The sequence below is a fragment of the Tupaia chinensis genome, unplaced genomic scaffold (genome assembly GCF_000334495.1).
Source record: "Tupaia chinensis unplaced genomic scaffold, TupChi_1.0 Scaffold149922_1, whole genome shotgun sequence".
In the NCBI taxonomy this organism is placed as follows: domain Eukaryota; kingdom Metazoa; phylum Chordata; class Mammalia; order Scandentia; family Tupaiidae; genus Tupaia; species Tupaia belangeri.
In genome coordinates this window covers 1,774,489-1,784,487 of record NW_006209766.1, presented here as the reverse complement: position 1 = coordinate 1,784,487, position 9,999 = coordinate 1,774,489, and positions in this window count along the sequence as shown.

Sequence of the window (9,999 nt, the reverse complement as noted above, 5' to 3'; positions counted from 1 at the left end):
GGCCGTGTCATGGTAGCAACTGGGTCCCGGGCACACGCAGCGAACGCGGGACGAGCAGTGGCGAAGCCGCACGGTCAGGAGACTCCAAAGTGCAGCTCTACAGCCACTTCCGTCCCCGCCTCCCGCTATCCGGCGCCGTCGCTCCCCATTGGGCGTCGCTGCAGTTACGTCACCGCAGCCCCGGAGAAAGGGGCGGAGCCGCTGACTCGCTGGACCCACAGGGAGTCGTCCTTGAGCGGACCGCAGTTCTGAGAACCCTGGCACTTGGGGCCAGAGGGGGGCGATAGGCGCTCAGACTCTTGGGACCTGTTCGGAGAGGACAGGGAGTACTGGACCAAGAGGAGCTAGGGGTTCGGACCTTTGGTCCCCAAGGGCGCAGGGTACGGGCAGAGAAAACACAGGCACAAGCAATGTGTCATTAGTTACTGAAACCGTCGCTGCCCTGGAGACGCGCTGAGGGACGAGGACAGGCAGTGACATGTGGGCTCACGGCCTGTTGGGCTAGCTTCTCTGCACTGGGAGAAGACAAGTCCAGAGGGCGTGGGCCCCAAGTCCCCACAGGCAGCTTGTGGCTCAGACGTTGGGCGGGTCGCGCCCTCCACGGTGGGACTGCCTGGAGACGTCCTCGTAGCGCCGTAGCGGGAGGCCGTAAAGACGTGCCTTGCTCAGGCCCCACCAGCCCCGGAGCGCCGGGGAAGGAGGCCGTAAAGACGTGCCCCGTTCAGGCTCCACCAGCGCCGGAGCACGGGAGACAGCTCGCTGATAACTCCGGAGCACTCTGTCCACGCCCCATGCACCCAAGCCGAGAGCCGCGCTGGGCGCCAATTCACCTGCAGGAGAGGCGGGTGAGGGGCGGGGTTGAGGGCCAGAGTGGGCGAGTCTACAGGAGGCTCAGAAACTACTGAGAATCCTGCCAGATACATCTCTATCAAGAACACACATCCACGACTTTGTTAGAGGAATACAGTCTAGGATTTGCTTTAAAATCCTCTAGTGCAAACAGAAAGAGTGGGAGGAAAAGATAGAGGACAAAATATTCATTACCATGATGAATTCGTGGGGTTTCATAACACCATTCTCTCTTCTTTCGTGATGCTAGAAAATTTCCATAGCACTTTCTAAAAAGAGAGCTTTAGAGAGAAAACACCTCTGGAACCGTCATATCTCACCTGTATCTTCATAATCTAATGATTGTTTATGGAGTACTTACTATGTGCCAGGAATAATTCCACATGCTTCAGTTGTTTTAGTTTATAAGAAGGTATGACATAATATACTAACAAAATATGCAATATGTTATACAATTGATATTTTGATATATTGCCATTTCATTTGTTATTTTATGTAACACATTTATTTTAGTACTATTTGTCTAGAGATTTTTGTTATAAGGCATGTGCACTCACCAGAGAGTCAAAGAGAGAGAGATAGAAAGAGAGAAATCATCCCCCACGGGGATGGCCACACCACAATCCCTTCTCCTCCATTCTCCTCTCTGGATTTTGAGTACGAACACACACGTACCTGGTGTGAGAGCCAGGTTTTAAGCCTTGGGTTTGGGACTCAAACCACAGTCGATGATGTGGGTGTCCAACAAGGTAACCATTATGCCATCTGCTAGTCCTAACACATTTATTTTTAAATTGTGAGGTTTTTCTATGACTTTTACAAAAATAATTATTTATCTAATTTTATTTACTTATTCATTTATTTTAATTTGACCAGAGAGAGAGGAAGTGAAAAAGCAAGCCACCAGGTCTGGGACTTGAACCATGATCAGCCATGTGGGAGTGTTCAGCACCTTAACCACCATGCCACCTGCTGGTCCCCTAAATAGTGAATATTTTAAGTAGTTTATTAAACATCTATTTTATTATGTTAAAGTGATAGCTGCTATTTAATCCTTACAACACTAACAAGGTAGATCTACCGTACTATTTGCCTCTTACTGAATATGAAATTAAGACCCAGAGAAGCAGCATAGCTTGCCCAGGTTTACACAGCTGGTAAGTAGCAGAGCCAGGTTTTAAACCCAGGGATTCTGACTTAAGGATTCATTTTTTGTTGTTGTTGTTTGTTTTTAGAAATTTTTGCTATGGTGTGCATCTCATTTGGAGAGACAGAAAAAGAGAAAAGTGAGAAAAGTGGCCACACTGTAATCCTTTCTCCTCCATTTTCCTCTTGAAATTCTGGGCACCCACAAACACGTGCCTGGTGTGAGTTTCAAACCGCCAGGACCGAGACTTGAACTGCATTTGCCCACATGGGAGTCCATTGCCTCAACCACTATACCATTGTTAGGTCGTGCCCGTTATAGGCTGAGTATCCCTTTTCTGAAATGCTTGGTTCCAGAAGTGTTTTGATTTTTGGATTTTGGAGTCTTTGCATATACATCATGAAATATCTTAGGGGTACCCAAGTCTAAACATGAAATTCCTCTGTGTTTCATATACACATAGACATAGCCTGAAAGCAATTTTATACAATATTTTCGTATTATACTGTTTTTTTTGCTAGAGGGCTCATCTGTTCACCAGAGAGAGACAGAGCAAGAGAGAGAAGCCTCATGGGGTGTGGTCTTGCCGTATCCTTTATCTTCCACTGGTCCATCCATCAGGATTTGGGGCACACACGTACACACGCCCAGTGTACCAAGTTGGCTGTCCCGGATTCAAAACAGCAGTCGACCCTGTGAGATCTGGCTCCTTATGCACAGGGCTTAACCACTACACTGTAGGGCCAGCCCAACAGTGCAGGCTTTTCACTTTGACCTGTCAAATAAGGTCAGGTCTGGAATTTTCTATTTGTAGTGCTGTGTTGGCACTCAAAAAGTTCCAGATTTTTGAGCTAACTGGTGACATGGAGGTTAAAGTAACTGGATCCCACACATGGCCAACTGTGCACTTTGAATCCAGACCTGGTGGCTTGAGGAACAGTCAAGTGCATATTTGTGTGTACCCGTAATCCCTAGAGGAGAATGGAAGAGAGGGGTTGCAGCATGCCATTCCCCCTGGGGGAGCATCCATACCTTATAACAACACTAAGTAAAAACAAAAACAAAAGTTTCAGATTTTGAAGCATTTCAAGTTTTGGAATTTGGGATTAGGGTTGCTTGACCTGTACCCCAGCTGTTCTCTCACTAGCTTACCCTCACACTCCTACAATTAACTTGGAACTGCACAGAGGATTCTGTATCTTCACATAGAACTTTGGAGCTCCTCCCTTACTTATAAGCACTACCCATTTCGCTGCCCAGATTCCAATTCTGCTGCTGTGTTGCTTTCATGTTCCTTGGGGAGCCATTTATCCTCCACCCTGGCATCTCTCTCTGCTGGATTTCCAACCTCCCCCTATCTGGCCTCTTCCCATCAGGAGTTACAATCCCTAAGTTGTTCCCATCACAAAATCATCATAATAAATCAGTTCTAAGACACTTCCTGCTCTCTGCCTCTTCCTAGCTGATCTTATTATTATTTTTTTTTTTGGAGGGGAGAGGTTTTTGCTATAGGGCACGTGTGCTCACCAGACAGACAGAGAGAGACATAGAGACAGAAAGCGAGAAATCACCCCCCAGGGGGGATGGTCACACCATAATCCTTTCTCCTCCATTCTCCTCTTGGGATCTTGGGCACGCACGCACACATGCCCGGCGTGAGTTTTAAGCCACCGGGTCCGGGACGCAAACCGTGGTCAACTACATGGGAGTCCAGCGACATAGCCATTACGCTAACTGCTGGTTCCCCCTAGCTGATCTTTAGTCTCCTTTTTCTGCATGAACAACTTGTCAAGAGTGTCTATGCCTGCTGTCCCCACTTGTTTAAGTCTCGCTTCTTAGCCCTGACATACCGGTGCTGTCCCCTTGCACCTTGGACCTTGTGATTTCTTAAATCATCAATAGCCTCCTTGGGCCTAAGTCCTAATATCCTCCTTGGAACATTTAATTTGCTATTATTTCACACTCAGTTGATTTTCACCACAGTCCTTGAATATAGCCTCTCCCTTTTCTTGGCCTTGGTCAGAAAGGCTCCCCTTTTCTCTTATCCCCAGCATAACATTAGGTCTCAGCTCATTTTTCACTTCCTTCTGACAGCCTTCACCAATCCCTACACTAGGGGCACCACCTCTGGGCTCTCATGCTGCCTGGCTTCCCCCATCGCAGTCCCTATCACTCTAGCCTGTTCTTCCTCTACCAAAGCTCTAATCACTAACTCAGGCAATAGTGCCAGTAAGTTCAGCAGATCATGGGTCAAAGTAAGGAAAGGGGTCAGGACTAGAGGCCAAGCCTGCTCCCATCCCTTCCCACAACCTGGACATCCCTCTCAATTGGACCCCAAATGAACTGTAAGGGTTGGGTGAGGAACTTCGTCTTTCTGGACTTCCATTTCTCTGTAAAATGGAAGGATAAGAGTACCTATTTCAGGGACAGCAGGTAGTTTGAGTCCTGAACCTAATGGCTTAAAAAACACATTGGTCGGGGAACAGCAGGTGGTATGGTGGTTAAGGCACTGGACACTCCCACGTGGCTGACCACGGTTCAAGTCCTGGACCTGGTGGCTTGCTTTCTCACTTTCTCTCTCTCTCTCTTCCTCTGTCTCTCTCTGGTCAAATTAAAATAAATGAATAAATTAATTAAATTAAAAATAAATAATTATATATTAAAAAACCCACACTAGTCATGTGTGTGTGTGTTTGTCAAAAATCTTGACAAGAGGGACCAGCAGTTAGCGTGATGGCTATGTCGCTGGACTCCCACATAGTCGACCGCGATTCACGTCCCAGACCCGGTGGCTTAAGACTCACGCCGGGCACGTGTGCGTGCGTGCCCAAGATCCCAAGAGGAGAATGGAGGAGAAGGGATTGTGGCGTGGCCATCCCCCCTGGGGGGTGATTTCTCGCTTTCTGTCTCTCTGTCTCTGTCTGTCTGGCGAGCGCATGCGCCCTATAGCAAAAACCTCTCAAAAAAAAAAAATCTTGACAAGAGAATGAAGAAGAGATTTCTGCATGGCCACTCCCCTGGGGGGTGCTTTCTCACTTTCCTTCTCTCTGTCATTCTCTCTGGAGGACAAGGAGGAGAAGGAAGGAGAAGGAGAAGACAAAGATGAAGACGAAGAAGAGTATCTATTGTATATGTTTGTTGGGAGAATTAAATGAATTATAGAACTTAGATCAATACTAGGCATATGACTCCTCTAAGAACAGCCAAATAGATATGTGAGTGAGAAAGGTGGTTAGCATAAGTCACTAATATGTTGAGGTTGTTATGCAGCATTAGCTGACTGATACAGTTGCTTTAAGGATTAATTTACATGATGCACGAAAAGTGCTCAGAATGGTGCTAAGCAAATAAGTTCTAAATAAGTCCCAGGCCCCTTTTCTGCCTTTGTCTCTTTTGTGAATGCAGGCCACACTCCTCTCTCTACTTCTGGCCAGCAGGTGACAGTCAGCATGGCCATCACATTTCTGCTTTCCCTTCTACTGTTTTGGCCACCTAAGTCTTCACTGCAACCCAGCCCACAGACTTTAGTGATCTGCCTCTGTCGCCCCTCTCACTTCATCATTTCCTTCTCCTCAAGCTCACTCACTCACTTATGCAGTCTGCTCCAGCCACACAAGTCTCTCTGCTGTTTCTCCAACACACCAGGCACCATGTCTCAGTCCCCTGACCTTTGCATTGGCTATTCCTTCTACCTGGTTTGCTCTTCCCAAGAGGTCTACGTAAGTCCCTCCCTTCTCACCTCCAGATCTTGGCTTCCCACCCACATTTTTAAAAACCATCCTCCTCCTTCTCTGGGTCCAGCAGGTGGTATGGTGGCTAAGGTGGCTCGCCTGGCTGACACCCATTCAAGTCCCAGACCTGACAGCTTGAGAAACATGTGTGCCCAAAGTCCCAAAAGGAGGGAGGTGGAGGAGAAGGGGGCATGACCATTCCCCAAGGTGAGGGGAGTGCCTTCTCACTTCCTCAGCACCCCCGTGAGTGCATAAGCCCTCTGGCAAAACAAACAAACAAACAAACAAAACTCCTCTGTACTCTCTCTCTATTCTGTTCTATTTGTTTTTATACATTTTTTTTTGGGAGAGGTTTTTGCTATAGGGCGCGTGCGCTCGCCAGACAGACAGAGACAGAGAGATAGAAAGCGAGAAATCACCCCCCCAGGGGGGATGGTCACACTGCAATCCCTTCTCCTCCATTCTCCTCTTGGGATCTTGGGCACGCACGCACACGCGCCCGGCGTGAGTTTTAAGCCACCGGGTCCGGGACGTGAACCACGGTAGACTACGTGGGAGTCCAGCGACATAGCCCTTACGCTAACTGCTGGTTCCCAGTCTTTATATTCTTATACATGCCACCTGATTAACCACGCATTTTATTTATTCACGTATTACCTGTTTCACCAAAAGAATGTGAACTCCTGTGGGTCTTGTTCATGGGATCCTTTGGGGCCTACCCTAGTGCCTGTCCTAGAGAGACTTTCCATAACTATTCAGGGAGGGCCTCCTGATGACTGGTTTTCTGCAAAACCAGTAGATATAAACAGTAAGAGCTACTCTTTAGTGAGCCATTACTACGTTCTAGGATGTTTCTACCTGTTACATACTTGTTTTTATCTTTTTTTAAAATAAATTTTAAAAGAATTATTTATTGGGATGGCATAATGGTTACATTGCTGGCCTCCCTCATAGTCGACAGCGTAACCCAGCAGCTTAAAACTCACGCTGGGCGGATGTGCGTGTGTGCCCAAGATCCCAAGAGGAGAATGGAGGAGAAAGGACTGCGTGGGCCATCCTCTAGCCCCATGATTTATCGTTTTCTGTTTCTGTCTCTCCCACCACGCTCCCCGCCCTAAAGCAAAAATCTCTCCAAAAAAAGAGGGAGCGGATTATTTATCTAATTTTATTTATCATTGTCTTTTTTCTTTTTTTTTTAAATTTGACCAGCGAGAGGGAAAGCGAGAAAGCAAGCTGCCAGGTCCGGGACCCAAATTACAGTCGGCTACGCAGGAGTCCAGCGCTCCAACCACCACGCCCCAACTTGCGTTAACGTTTAAGCTCTGAGGGGCAGACATGCCCATCTTACACAGGGGAACTGAGGCGCTTCCAGGAGTAGGGCGGGCCCGGCGGTAGTCTCACCAGCTCCTACTGTGACAAGGCCAACGACAGTGTGGTCTAGCTGCAGCTGGGGCCCGCTAGGTAGTGGTGTGCTCTGAGCCACACGGAGGCCGAAGGGTCCAGCATCCAGCCGTGCGGTTGGGACCAGCACGTTGAAACGGCGCGCGGGCTGGAAGGACGCCGACGCTGGCGGGGTGATAACTCAGAGGAGCGGGGTGAGCACGTGTGCTGCCGCGAGAGCGCTCAGCCAGTGCGGTTGTCCGCGGGGCAGCGGGGCAGGGGCCGCACAGGCTGGCTTGCAGTCGCAGCGTGCAAGTGACGGTGCACCCCGGGACGCAGCGGTGTGCGCGGCCAGGCCCAGGGTACCAGATGGCGCCCAGCATCGCCGGAAGCAGCTGCACTTGGCCTTGGGCACACAGGCAGTCCCGCTCAGTAGTTTGCCCTGGCCACACAGGCAGCCCTCGCAGCAGCGCACAGAGGCATGGGGGAGACATAGACTCGGTGAGAAAAAGAGACAGGCACAAGAGGCAGAGACATTGTTCATCTAACTGCTGACCCTCTAGGTCTGGCCGCTTCAAACCTGGTCCTAACTCTTCTCCACGCCCCACTCCTCCTCTCCTGGCCTCTCCCACCCAGGCCTGACTTTTCCCACTAGATCCAGGCCCGCCTCCTGGTGGGCTGGGCGCTTCTGAGCTTCACCCTCTCTCTCCCGTAAAGCCCGAAAGCCCGCAAGCTCAGGACGGAAGTCGGGTGTTCTCCAGGGCTCCCAGAGCCGGGCAGGCGACAGTGCAGGCTGCCAGGGCTAGGCAAACCATGTGGGAGCTCCTGCGGCAGTACTCGTGGCCCGCGCACTTGTCACGGAGCTAGCACGGGCTGGGCTTGGCAAAGCACGGCTCCAGCGGATCAGTGGCCCACCCAGCACCCGCTGAGGCCCGCAGACCTGGCCATAGCCCAGCAACTCAGCCACCTCCCAGGCGTCCAGCAAGGGCTTCCGACCGTTAGGGAGGCATAGCCGCACAGGTAGAGTCCCTAGGGCTGTGGCAGCGGTACTCTGCCAGGCTACCTCGGTGGATCAGTAAGAGGCAGAAGTCCGTGTCCAGCAGAGCTGGCTGTCCCAGAGGTAGGCGTGAAGAGGCCTCTAAGTGAAGGGCTGTGATGTCCGAATAGAAAGGACATGTGGAGGGGAGGGGAGACCAGAAGGCGGAGAGAGTAATGAGTAGGGGAGGTCAGCAGAAAGGATCAGAGGGAGATCAAGGAGAACGTCACGGATTGGCTAATGGGATAGGCATTAGAGATCTTAAGAGGATTCAGTGGGAGGTCAGTAGGAAGCTCAACTGAGAGTCAGTGAAGGATTCAGTGATAGGATCAGTGGTAGAGCGGATAGTCAGAGTTAATGAGAGGTCGGTGGAAGTTCAATGAAGGGCAAAGGGGAGTTTGAACCAGTGGGGGAGCAATGGGAGGATTAAGAAAAGGGTAAATGGAGACCAGCAGGTGGTGTAATGGTCACGTTGTTGAACTACCATGTAATCGACCCTGGTTCAAATCCTGGACCCAATGGCTTAAAACTCATGCTGGGTGTGCATGCCCAAAATCCTGAGAAGAGACTGGAGGAGAAGGGATTGTTGTGTGGCCATCCCCCAGGGGGATGATTTCTTGCTCTCTGTCTCTGTCTCTCCAGTGAGCCCACAGGCCGTAGAACACAAAATCACTTTTAAAAAAGAAAGAAAGAAAGAAAGAAAGAAAGAAAGGAAGGAAGGAAGGAAGGAAGGAAGAAAGAAGGAGAGAAAGAAAAAGAAGGAGAAAATAAAAAGGTAAATGGAAGAAGTGGATGGACAAGTCCGTACCTCAGTTGACAGGTGGCTTTGGCAACAATGGGAACTCTGGTGGAGGGTAAATAGACTGGAGTCGGTGAGTTAATGGGATGCTCTATGGAAAGCCCAGTGGGTCAGAAAATGGGTCAAAGAGGCTCAATTAAGGAGATAATAGAAAGGCCTGGGAATTCAACAGAGGAGGCAATATCAACTGGAGACTACAGGAGAATTAGTGGTTGGTGGTGAAGTTCAATGGGAAGGCCTACAAGGGGGTCTACTTCTAAGGTACCAGCTTCTGCCCCAACCTCTGACCCCTCAGACCACAGTTCTGGTCATTGTGCAATCAACATACCAGGACTCCATCTGTGACGCAACAAGCCTTCTCTGCAGGACAGCTGAAGGGGACGCATGGCACACTCTCTTCCAGCTGGCAAGGGCAGAGCCAGTAGTCCTTGATGAGGACTGTCTGCCAGGCTGTGGAGGAAGGGGGGTGAATGGCGAGGTGCCATTGGAGGAGGTTGCCACTACAAGTTCTGAGATGAGACACATGAGGAAGCATATGGGGATTTGAAGCAGGGAGTGGGATGACCTAAGTGAGACTCTAGCAAAGGCCTGAGTGAATGCTCTCAGGGAAGTAATGGCCATTGAGGAAGCAAGAAGAGTAGTCTTCAGGTACACAGTCACTTCCACTTGGAGACTCTGTCATCACACTTGAGGCCCTTAGCACAGGGAGTGGAGAGCTATACCACTTTCTGGATACCCAGAAAGGCTGCAAGGCAGGGGTCACCTACAGGCTGTAGGGGCTGAGACAGGGCACTGGATGGCTATAGAGAAGTAACCCTGGCAAGATAGTGGCCTACTCTCCACCCAACCAGCACCCCCAGATTGCATCCTCTTCCTGCTTGGATTAGTTAGAGAGCAGTAAAAGCAACTAGAGATGATTCGGCAGTATCTGCTTACCATGCAGTGTGCAATCTATTTTCTTTTCTATTTTTTTTGGAGAGATTTTTGCTATGGGGCATGTACACTCACTAGAGAGACAGAGAGAGACAGAGAGACAGAAAGCAAGAAATCACCCCCC